This window comes from Rattus rattus, chromosome 1, assembly GCF_011064425.1.
Source record: "Rattus rattus isolate New Zealand chromosome 1, Rrattus_CSIRO_v1, whole genome shotgun sequence".
Taxonomy (NCBI): domain Eukaryota; kingdom Metazoa; phylum Chordata; class Mammalia; order Rodentia; family Muridae; genus Rattus; species Rattus rattus.
Genome location: NC_046154.1, coordinates 219324963 through 219338216, shown reverse-complemented (window position 1 = coordinate 219338216; position 13254 = coordinate 219324963). Strand labels below are relative to the sequence as shown.

Sequence of the window (13254 nt, the reverse complement as noted above, 5' to 3'; positions counted from 1 at the left end):
AAAGATAAAAATAGATTTTGTTTTTAAAGACAGAACCTGTGTATAGGCAGTCTTGAGTAAACGACTCTTCTGCCTCCTGCATGCAGGAATTACAGACACAGTAAAATATTTTATTATAAGTCTACAAAAAAAATGAGCTCTCTGATGAAATAAAGACCTCCCAGCTATGGAAGTTCAAACAGAAATTTTTCTCATGTGCACATCATAGATGAGTGGTGGTTCTGGGTGGGAGACTGACTTAAATGAATGCCAATATCCTTTCTGTCATTTAACTGCTTTTAATTCATAGATATTATTTTAATTGTTTTATTTACTTCCATTTTAAGTGTTGTCCCCTTCCCAGTACCCCCTCCAAGAGTTCTTCACCCCTTCCCCCTCCTTTTGCCTCGGAGAGGGTATTCCCCCAACCGCCACCCACTCACCCACTTCACCAACCCCTGTTTCCCCCTTCCCTGGGGCATCAAGAAGTCTCTACACAATTAGGTATATTCTCTCCCACTAAGACCAGACAAGGCAATCCTCTGCTACATATGTGCTGGGGCCCTGGACCAGCCCATGTACGTTCTCTAGCTGATGGCTTAGTCTCTGGGAGCTTTGAGGGGTCCAGGTTAGCGGACACTGGTGGTCTTCCTATGGGGTTGCCATCCCCTTCAGCTCCTTCAATCATTCCCCTAACTGTTCCATAGTGGTCCCCTACCTCAGTCCAATGGTTGGCTGTGAGTGTCTGCATCTGTCTCAATCAGCTGCTGATAGAGCCTTAGAGGACAGCCATGCTAGGCTCCAGTTTATATGAACCAACTCTTACATAATTGTAAGACCCTGTGAGGCAGTGCTCTTAACTATAACTTTTATTTGTTTCAAAATGTGTCCTTACCAGAGTAAGCAGTTGGAAAGCACAGCTGGACTTGAAGCACAGAGAAAAAGAAAAAGCTGAAACCATATCATATACAAAGACACACAGAACAGAAATGTAAACTGTAACATGATTCTTTCATTCTCTCCAGTGTGGTAGATGCCTGACCTACCAGGAAAGCTGGCATCCTTCAACAGCCAGCATCTTCCTTTAACAATCAAACCTTTCCTTCCTCCCATGATGACTCACTAACCTATTCTCAGATGCTCCTCGCCAAATGCTATCAGTGTATCCAAAACTACAATTGCCTCATCTGTACATTCATTGTGGTCAAATAATAAGACAAATGTTTTCCTTTGCTTGCATCGTGTCTGTTGCACTGAATGATAGAACAATCACAGTCAATCCTGGACAGGATGGATCCAGAGCACATGTGCCATCTGAATAAAATCTGTCATTTAAGACAGCCTGGATGAATCCAGGAAATTTCCAGTTCAATCCAGACAGGAATGGCACCATCAAACATGAGCATGTTGATGGAGGACCAAATATAATATTGTCTGAGGGCTATGCTTCAGTCACAGAAAGCTACAAGGACAGACTTCTTCTGTGCAGCATTAGACGAGTCTGAACTTTCCTGTCAGTGACAAGGTTAGAACAGCACACCTCCCACACAAAATGAATCAGACACAAGAAGCCTGGTTCTCCCAGAATTTAAAGCACTTCAGGAAGCCACTTTAACTCTTTCAAGTGCAGGAGGAATTTTTTTAAAAAGAGGGGTATTGAGAAAAGCTAATAATACATTCATGGCAGTTTAATAAATACAATATGTTTAATGCTATTAATAATCTTGGAGCAATGGCAAGAACTTCAAATGTCCAAGAGGAGGGAAGAATTGAGTTCGTTATAGTTTATGTCAGAAATACTGTTATATTCTGCAACTGTCATGCCTGGCATGAATCAAAATTTCCAACTGTAAGGTGTGCTGACAGCTGTGCAGCAAGTATAACAAGCTGAAAAACTGAAGTGAGCATTGATAACAAAAACTGAAACTGAAAACTCTTTTAGGGTGCACGGCAGGCTGCCAGACTCCTGGGAAATGCTCCCAAGTGCCCCTGCACCTGATATCATCCACACAAGCCAAAGAATCGCTGATTTCATAGAGTGAAAATGTCAAAGCTCAGAGGAAACAGTAGATTATGATGAAGCCAGGTAATAGTAGAAGAATATATGATCTGCGAGAACTTTCTTTTTATTATAGCTCACCTGGTTCTAAACTACAATCCACACTTCTGAACTTTGGAAAGCATATGGCCTCATCAAGGTCGTGGAGGTAGCCTTTGACTTCAGGGTACCATCTGAGCAAGGGCAAACCCTGCAATCAATATGGAGCACTAAAAACAACAGATGCAGGTAAGTGGAAGTGGGGTTCCTAGTGATTACTTTTCCATCTTTCATCACATTATGAAAATCAGCAGCTCTCCACCATCACCATCACCACGACCACCACCACCACCACCACCACCACCATCATCATCATCATCATCAATCAATCAATTAATCAACAGCAACAGTGGCAGGAGCAGGAGCAGCAGCCGCTTGCAGGAGGTTATAAATATGTTTTTCTCCTTTCAAAATTAATGTATCAAAAACTCAGATGGATGTGGGATTGTTGTTCAACCTTCTGCACTTTATCAAGTGGAGCTGATAATTCTAATGCAAAACAAATCTGGGTGATATAGTACAAAGAAAGAAGTTTTGAAAAGGGGGTTGGCAGTAACCTACAAGAAATAAAGCATATGTCACTGAGAAGTCATGGCATGAGAAGCAGAGAACAAGAGAATGGAAAAAGGCAGTGTTCTGGCCCACATGATGACAGTTTCACTGCCACACCAAGGTAATGCTTCCTTTAATTCCAAATTTAACAGGAGAAACATAAGACTTATAAAAGGGGAGTTGCGAGCATATAATGTAGGGAGGGAAACTGAATAAATGAGCTGGATTAAATAAGAATGGAAAACAATCCAGTGAAAGGAGGGGACATCAACCTACCCACAAAACCTTCAACCCAAAATTTGTCCTGCCTACAAGATGTGCAGGGATAGAGATGGAGCAGAGACTGAGGGAATGGCCAATCCAGCTTGAGACTCTTCCTGTGTGAGAGCCAACTCTATTAATGACACTATTAATGATATTTTGCTGTGCTTCATGGCAGTAACCTAGCATAACTGTCCTCTGAGAGGTTTCTCCAGCAGCTAATGGATACAGATGCAGGGATCCACAGCCAAGCAATAGGCAGAGCTCCAGGAGTCCTGTGAAGAATAGGGGGAAGAAATGACGGAGCTAGAATTGTCAAGGACACCTCAAGACCTACCGAGTCAATTAATCTGGGAATTCACAGGAACTGAACCACCAACCAAGGAGTATACATTGACTGGACCTAGGCCCCTACACAGTAGCAGCAGCAGATCTGCAGTTTGTTCTTCATGTGGCTCCCCTATCGATTGGAGCAGGGCCTATCTCTGACTCTGTTGTGTGCCTCTGAATCTCTTTCCTGTAATTGAGCTGCCTTGTCTGACGTCAGTGGGAGAGGATGTCCTGCAGTAACTTGATGCAGCACCATGGGTGGGCACCAATAGAAGAAAAGGGCATAAGGGTGGGACCGGGAGGTAAGGAAGTAGGGGGCCTGTGATCAGGCTATAAAGCGAATAAACAAATTAATAGAGAAAAAAGAAAATTAAACAACATATTTAAGTCCTCAAAGAAACAAGGGAGCATATTAGGAACAAGAAGCTAAAACAGTCACATCAAATCACATCTGGGGATACTGGACATAAAATGTAGTCATTGAAATAAAAACCCAGACAGGTTTTTGATCCCATGAGAAGACGGTACTATAAAGGAGGTGCTTCAATGCAATGAGATGTCATGGTAGATAAACGCATTTGCCAACAAGCCTCATTGCCTCAGTTTGATCCCAGGGCCCCACATGACAGAAGGAGAAAACCAACTTATACAACTTGTCCTCTAACCTCAACATATAAGCTATGACAAATGTATGTCTATATACATACAGATATACACACCATCTTAGTTAGGGTCTTACTGATGTGAACAGACACCGTGACCAAGGCAAATCTTATAAAGGAAAACATTTAATTGAGCCTGGCTTGCACGTTCAGAGGTTCAATCCATTATTTTCAAGGTGGGAGCATGACAGCATCCAGGCAGGCATGGTGCAGGCATTGTTGAGAGTTCTACATCTTCATCTGAAGGCTGCTAAGGTGACTTCTGGGCACCTAGGGTGAGTATCTTAGCATTTTTTTTTTTTTTTTTTGGAGCTGGGAACCCAACCCAGGGCGCTCTACCACTGAGCCAAATCCCCAACCTAGGGTGAGTATCTTAAAGCCCACGACCACAGAGACACACCTACTCCAACAAGGCCATACCTTCTAATAGTGGTACTTCCTGGCCCAAGCATACACAAATGATTACACACACACACACACACACACACACTCACACACACACACACACACACACACGATAAATATAGCTTTAAATTTGTTTTAGTTAGAAAAGAGTGCAGAAATAAAGTGTGAAGTGAATGAGATCTGTGTAATACCATTTCTACAACAGAAAACCAGTGCTGAGTGAATAACACTACATCTTCCCAAAGCAGCTTGTTTGCCTATACCTTGGTGAACATATTTTAAAAGATAGTAATAAGTGGAGGTAGGGAAGTGAAGTTTAGCAGAAGAAGATGCAAAAATAAAGGCCTAGCAGAGAACTTTGATGTGCTCTCCTGTGAAAACAAGCATCATAAATTCAATTCTCTGCCTGAGAGGACCAAAATCGAGTTTTGAAAAATTCTATTTAAAAGAACTGCAAAGAAGGAACTACACAAAATAATAACAGTGTTTATGCCATATACATTTTGGTATGTTTTCCCATAATTTTAGACTTTGCTGTAAATCTGTATTTATAACACTCAAGTAAAGAATAAGTGCCAAGGCATTCATTTTCTGCTTGAGTGTTATAAATACAAATTTAATGCCATTCGGTTAGTCTAGTTCAAATAGTACAGTCCAGGTTCACTGAGGTGATCTGTCTCAAAAAGGCAGGGAGTCATAGAGAAAGACATGTAATGTCACAACATCAACTGTGGCCTCAATACACATATTTAAAGACATGGACTCCCTACATGCAGATATGCATAATATAACATGCACAGATTTAAAAGTATAATAAAATAAAATAATAAAAAAAAACCAAATGCCTTCCTCCTGAAAGCAGTGGACATATTGAGATAACCTGACATTAATCCCTTCTTCATTTACAGTGTTAGACAGATTTTTTTCCCTAGCTAGGAGTTAGATGAAAGCCAGTACATTTGACATGGTACCAATTGAAGGCATTAATCCTGAAGATAACAATACAGGCCTATCAGTCAGTAAGCGCCATCAGGAAGAAAAGAAAAAAAGGCCGTCTTCATTGAAATTATCTACATGTCTAGACTTTAACATGTCCATTAATGAATTAACTTATGAACAATCCCTAAAACAATTCCTTTTATTGTTTCAGTTGGGTTAATGATGACTTGCTTTGATTACTAAATCAAGTACCCTGATATTTCTGTCTAGACATGCATGAAAATTAAAAGAGCCCTAATCTGTATTTTTTTAAGTATTCTATTAAATTTAGAATCGTCATGTCATATTTTGTGACTTGAAACAAAAATCACTTAAAAATAAATTTCCTTTATGCAAAGTATGTTTGGGTAGCATTTAGTAATTCCAATAAGTCCACAAATGTCATTTTTAGTTCCAAAACACTTTAATCTCCAAAGAGACCTCCTTCCCATTAACAACTTACCCAGGGTCCCTTCCCTCAGCACCTAGTAATTGCTAAGCTATTTTCTGTCTCTACAGATATGCGTACTCAGTATATCTCAAAAACATAGAATCATATAGTACATCCTCTTTGCTTTTGCTATCCTTTTAAGGAAAGTCATTTTAATTGCATGGGTTATTAACTGCTGATTGGAACAAGTCCAATAATTCCAACCCAAGTTGCCTTTGGAATAGCTATCATTGTTCCTATCAGTAAATCACTCACTGCTGATGTGATGTAAGACGCTGATCACTGGGGCAAATCCAAGCCAAATCCAGCCTTATCCCTACATCGCCTTCTCTAATCTTGTCACTCTCTAACTTGGGTGCTTGGAATGGCTTGAATCAGATGCATACATCTACCTACTCATCCTTTTCTGTCTTTGAATACACTCATCCCTAGAAGGAATCTTTACTTTTTGATCACCCTAATGTAATATGGTTTTGGTTCCACATGCCTGGAATCCCAGCCTTTGAGAGCCAGAGGCAGGAGGATTGCAAATCAAGCCTGGATTGCATAAGACCCTGTCTCAAAATCCAAAACAGAAGAAAGAAAACTCAGGTAAAACATCACCCTGTGTTTAAAAGCTGTGTGTTGGAAATTTCCTCTGACGTGTCCTCTCTACACACACTCTCCCTCCACCTGTACTTCTAGTATAAGACTTACCATGGACTACATACACCATGTAATGTATTTGCTGTGGGACTTACCGTGGACTACACTATGAAATGTATATGCATTATCTACTCTAGTAGATATTGAATATTCTTATCCCTCATGCTTGGCCCAATGCCTGTAACTAAGAAAACAATAATTTTTTAATTAAAAAAATTAGAAAATGAACAAAATGTCTACCAAAACTCTGTGGACCAGAGTTAGATAAATTTGCACAACAGTGAAACTCGAAGCAGCATTAGGGCCAGCATAGACAACCTCAAACATATCAAAATGTGAATTCTTAGCCTCAACTCAAAACTACTGAATCAGGTATCATGAGGGTGTGCCAACAACCCATTGTTAACAAGACCCCTTGGCTACTGATACAGCTTATACACATTGACCTGAAATTAGAGAAGACAGGAACAACTGTCTTAATGCAGCCTCTAAAAACACCACATATGGGCTCCTGAGAGACTCAGAAGGTAAAAGCACTCACCACTGAGGCCCACAACCAATTTAGGATCCAATTCAGGATCCTTGGGACCCACAGAATAGAAGGTAGAACTGACTCCTGAAAGCTGTCCTCTAACCTGCAATTAGATGTTATGGCATAGCCCCACCCCCACCCCCGAATGCACACTACTATAATAAAATTAAGTTCAAAGGCCAATGCTGTTTTATTTTCTGTTTTCAGAAGCCATGCATTCTGGTTTTCCATGTTCAGAGGTTGCTCATTGATAGCAGTCTGAACGACTCCTTCTGCTTCTCCACACTTCCATGCTGAAGTCTCTGGGATCATTCCTCTAGTCTCAAATCTTTATTCACTCCTGTCATGAGTATTGTTTGTATAAAAGCAACCATTTATTTCTCCAATACCAACTCATCTGAAAGCACGCTGTAGTGCCCCTACTTAATTCTTATTATAATATCATTTATCTTTACCATTCGACTCACAACTTTGTATTCATACTGTCTGGACCACTTACATAACGTTATCCCCAAATTCAGTGGTTTTACGTTGCATGTATTTATTATCGTATACCTTCATGGACTAGACAGGAATCTGGGATAGCTAAGACGGGGTCCACTCCAAATACTGTAATCAAGACTAAACTGAAAAAGAATTGACTCCAAAACTCATTGTGCTATCAACACCTGGTCTTCACAACTGTTGGAATGAGGGCCTGAGTTCCTTGCTGTGTGAACCTGCCACCTGTAACTGATATTGTCACTATAACCAGAAGGAGAGACAGTCTTCTGGGAAGATGGAAGCCACTGTTTTCTACAAGCTACTCACAGGCCTGACATCTCATCACCTTTTCCCTAATCTACACATTGGAAGTTAACCCCTTAGTGGATGTCATAGTAAAAAAAGAAAATTAATCACACAAGCTTCTGGATTCAAGGAAGTGGAATCACAGGATACATTTCATAGCCCCTCCACCCACTGTCTTAAGCATGTCTCATGTGGGTAAATACAGAATTTTTTTATCACTTTAAGACAAGCCTGCTAAAAGAGGTGAGGCGTATAAGTTTTGTCAAATGTACCTAACTAGTCAGGGACTCATTCAGATTTGAAATTACTGACTCCACATTATTCTGCCTGTGATCTTTGCATCTGTATGGTTGAATTCTTAGGCTGAATTTATCATTCTTCCCCTTAATCTCCACTTTTTCTTGTTCCTGTTTACCCTTTTGTGATTAAGCCATCATTGTGTTATTACCTTTAAATATCTAGTAACTTCAATGACCTCAGAAGCAACAGGCACAAATATTTGCAAACTGTTGTTACTAAGGTTTCCACACAGCAGTATCTTGCAGTTAATTACTGTCACTGTTGACCTGGTAAAATGACACTTGAGTAAATTAACAAGCATCTGCTTTTGTCCCAGATCCTAGCTCCTCTGGGCCTCATGTTCATCTGTTAAATAAGATCATTGAAGTTGGAGCCTTTATAAGGCTCCGTGGTTTGCATAGAACAGTGAGATGCAGAGAGTGTGAAAGGGACAGCAAGTTCCACTGGGTCCTCTTGCACCTCACACTCCCTCTTCTGGTGAGGTAGCCTGCATACTGAGACACATCCACCCCCAGGCTTTCTCAAGCCATTTACCAAATCAACAGAATTTCAGGCAGATGGTTTCTATGTCCTTATGTCCTTTTTTAAAAAAACAAAACAAAACTTCTGGCATGTGAACTGAACAGGAAAATGAAACTCTAGCTCTTCCTTTGTATTGTTTCCAGTTTTCCCTTTCATCTGTCCCCTGCCTTTCCATTTACCAATTCTATGTACTGAAAGAGCATCCGCCTTCATCGCCACTGTGAACTGTTCTCTGAAATGCATATAAGTCAAATAAAAGATGAATTATAATGTGAAAGAATTGCTACAGCATATATCCTTTAATATTTTTTTCTATTTAATCTTAAAGTATTTTCTCAGATTCCTTACATGTTACCAGTCCAAGCTGGCTATTTGTAATTCAAAGAAAGATGAGTTTTAATAGACTCAACTCAGCCTCACTAAATGGACGTTAGTCTGATTTTCTGAGTTGATTTAGGGTTTCATTGAATTTTATCAACTATTACACAGCTCATTTTTAAAAATATTTATTAAAGAAAGGTATATTTAGGAAGCCAGACTGTTGCAATATAAATCAATATGAATCTGAAAGTGATATTCACACAAGACTCTTCCATTCACCTCAATATTATGTAACCCCACACAAACAGAGGCTTCTTATGCTCGAGTTGTTACCCACCCAGGCTGTCCAGGAGAAAAAAATATCAAAGCACTGTCTGACTACGGCCGTGTGAACATCCGAATGAAGTCCAAAGTCAATAATTACAGTTTTCTTCATGCAGCAGATGCTCACTGATCACTGAATATCTGAAAAACAAAAGATGAAAATCAACATCAACGAATTTAGGATCTAAAGGACCAAGTGTACTGTGTTTTATTTCCAGATGTTTTTCTAGAGTGGCTACACAGCTAGATGTGAGAAACAAAGGGACTGAGGCTTTTCATTGGGGGAGAGTAGCTATATGCTGTACCATGAATGCAATGGAAGTTCATAACAAAGACCATTCCTTGTGAACTCAGACGCCACTAGATCTTGGTGTTGGACATAGCGGGTGGTGAGTAAAGGTACTTGCCTCCAAGCCAATAGACTTGAGCTTAATCATCAGGACTTCTGCAAGTTTTCCTCTAATCTCCACATATTTGCTGTAGTACACACACACACACACACACACACACACACACACACACACACACACACACACAGATACACACATACATACACACACATGTAAAAAAAAAACTAAAGTTATAATAAACTGAAAAATGGAAACAGAGAATCCACAAGCACAGAATCTCAGTGACAAAGTCACCGGGTAGTGATTAAGTAAAAACAGAATAAAGGTACGAAAAATGAGACATAGGAAACACAAATAAATAAGATATAAGGGATAAAAGTCTCTACCAAAGTCTGTCCAAATGTTTGGAGTGGTTTTCCCCCTACCTGTGGGATGTGTAAAATGTTCCCTTGAATAAAAAAAATCAAGGGACAGCCTCCATTCTAGCCAATTCTGACAAAATTACGAACACTGCTGCAATAATAAAGAGGTTCAGACTCAATGACTTCATCAACAGAAACACTTCCAGTGACTGGGGATCTGAGAATAGAAGAGCTGGTTTTATTTCTCTCTTCCTCATGACCCTTGGGTCATCTTCTCCCTGCCATCTTCACATACTCTTCCTCCAGGGAGTCCTGATGTCCTTTAATACGTAACACCTGTGATTCTGGATTAACCCTACAATAATTTTTCTCAATATTGTTAAAGACTCTGTCCTAAACTGTTGTCATTTTCTGAGAAAACATAAGTCAGGATTTTAGCATGTGAATTGAAGGGGAGGAGACAATGTATAACACAGATATGCTCACATGGAGCTAAGAGCAGAACACTGTAATTGTACAGCAGGAGAGTGGGCAAAAGGCCACATGAGGAATTTATAGGTGCAATGTAATTTCACAGATATAATAATGGAAAAATTTTAAAGGGAAAAGGGTCCTTTGTAAAGAAAACCCTGAGATGAAAAATGTGGTGTTAGAAAAGTAAATTACTGATTTCTCTGTGCTCTTCACTCAGGAACTATAATGCTCGTATACAACAGCTGGGGTCTGTTATGCATATTTACTCTAAATTGAAACATCCCCTACTGTAGAGAGAAGAGCTCATAATGCTCAGGAATCTCACAAAACCAAGAAAATTCAGGTAGCTCAAAAAACTGTGAGATTCATAAGACCTTTCCCCCGGCCCCAGGTTATGAGAACCTAAACAAGTTCTGGGGAGAAGAGACCCTCTTCAGTGCAGCTGCCTGCAAATTGTACACTGGGATTCAGGGATGCAACTTCCATAAGCCATCATCCATGGGAAGATGAAGTTAGCTGATGTAGCTACCTGAGGGACACCTAGGCTTCCATAGGGAACCCCAGTGAAGTCACTGGCTCACCAAGCTGGATGAGAGTAGATTTTTTTTTAATCTATCATCACTGACCTAACTGGGATGAATAGGCACTGGCATATATATCCCCAGGAAAAGTCACAGATGCAATCCTTAGTTAGACACCCTGCATTTCACAAGGGAAAGCAAGTGTCTCCTGCAGACAACTTTAGTTGTCCTTTTCACCTAATTCACACTCAATGTACTTTCCACCACCACATATGCCTGAAAAAAAATCACCATTCCAGTGAACGTATTTTCAATAAGTTAATTTTGTACAGGACTTTGAAATCTGTATTGCCTTGATATAGATAAATTCTATGACTACAAGTGAAATATCATACTATCTAGACCTGTGCTGAAAGATATAGCTACTTCTAGCCATGTGTCCCTAAATAAACTTGTCACTAAGTTTTAACCAACCTAAAAGTCTAGTTCTTCTGTTTTCCTGGATCTATTCCAAATACTTGAGTGCCTATACGTGGCTGAAATTTAACACAACAGACAGCACAGATGTATAGAAGACTGTAATTCTGCAAGACCTCTTGGGACATTCTAGTCCAGCATATTAGAGAAAGCACGTAAGCATTTCCTCAAGAAAGTCCTATGAAGCTTATCAGCGAAGACTTTTGTGAAATAGCAGGTGACAGTTTATTTCTCATACAAATACACCTGTCCACAGCACAAAAAGAGTCTCTCATAAAAATTTTATTGTAAATTTCAACTTCACATTGGCCTTTATTTAAACAAAGCTCAACTTTTCTGGAAGGCCACAATTATAAAGACATATTACTGATATAAATTATGTTGGATAATATTAAAGGATTCAATATCAATTCTAGATTATTCCAAAAACTCTCCCTTTCTTAAGAAACTCTGATTTTTCTCCCACATCTAAAATACTATGGACATGCTTAAATAATATTTTAACTCAATGTTTAATAACTGGTGAGGAATTCCTCTGCCCATATGTAAATTTTAAAATAAGAATTTACAACTAAAGCTTTTCCTAAATTCATAAAAACTGCATTACTACTCTAAAATTAATTACCTTTATATTTCAACAATGACAAATTTTGTGAGGCTATGGTTGTAGAGATGTGAATGAATATTCTGAGAGGATTAGCAGCAGACTTCTGGGTGGAATTTGCCATAGGACAGGCTCAAAATCCCAGATATAAAGAGTAGTACATCTCCACTTAGCCCCACAAGCCACAGAGAAGATGTCTCTAAACTTGGGGAGAGCCCAAAACTTCTCCCCAAACCTATTAAGTCAGAATATCTGCCCACAGACTATTGGTCTCCCATTTTTATAAGCTCCTTGGATAATTCTTCTTCTACTAAAATTTAAGACAAATGTGAATTATGAAATAAAATGGAAAACCCATATGCTTGATGAATAGTCTGTAGGGAGGGGTTATTAGTCATTCCAGCTATAACAGTTCCATACAAGGTGAGGAAGAACATCATTTATAAAGCAGAGAGCATTAAATGTTTTGTAGCTGTTTTCTTATTTTGAAACTGGAATACTGACAGTGTTTTCAATTATAATTAGAAAGGCAGAAAATGCTTCACTCCTGTGAACAGTTACCTAACCTGCATACACAATTACATGGTCTTCCTGAACATGTAGAAGAGAGAGAAACAACTTCTGACAGCCATTTTCTAAATCTTCTGATTTTAGAGCCTTTCTTTTATTATCTTAAATTTTTTCACTGTCAAACTCAGATGGTAAAGAACTGTGCCCTAAATGTATGTCTAATGAATTGAAACTACAAGTGAAATACTAACAATCAGTAAAAGGCATCAGAATTTAAAAACATTAGTCAATTCCTTTAAAAGGAAAAACAAGGTAGACACTGTAGCACAACCCTATAATCCCATCATTTAAGAAGATGAGACAGCAAGATTACTATGAATTCAAGGCCCCTTGGGATATATAGTGAATTCTAGGCCAGTCTATGCTACATAGTGAAACTCTACATAAAAAGAAAAACACTGTAATAATAATTTTTCTACAGATTTACATTTAAAAATGAAAAGAAAAGAGAACCATACTAAGATGTATCACTAGTGTTAATACCCAATATTCTAAATCAATCTGTTGGTTTTATTTAATATTTTGACAAATAAGAAAGGAAAAGGAGAACAATTTATTTAATTAATAAAATTGATTCTGCTCACTATTATACAGAAAGTCTGAGACTTGAGAGGAAAATTATATGTGTGTGTGTATGTGTGTGTGCGTGTATGTCTTTGTGTATCTTCAAGAGTTGAGAGGACAATAGAAGAACTTAAAAGGATGTGAATGAACACAAGCAGGATTTTCCATAAGGCTGATTGAACA

The 13254-nt window shown here is 39.0% G+C and overlaps 1 protein-coding gene across 5 annotated transcripts in view; it reads right to left on the bottom strand.

Annotated features, from left to right (window-relative positions):
• LOC116911200 (protein SMG5-like) overlaps positions 1–13254 on the bottom strand; it is a 117825-nt gene that overhangs the window by 18338 nt on the left and 86233 nt on the right. For 3 of the 5 annotated variants that reach the window (XM_032915085.1, XM_032915112.1, XM_032915103.1), the window contains exon 3: positions 9250–9290. The exons of 1 other annotated variant lie outside the window; for it this stretch is intronic. The gene's annotated coding sequence lies outside the window, so the exon portion shown is untranslated. Of the gene's footprint in view, positions 1–9104; positions 9153–9249; positions 9291–13254 lie in introns of those variants that run through there. One more of the 5 variants, XM_032915121.1, reaches the window with a different exon arrangement.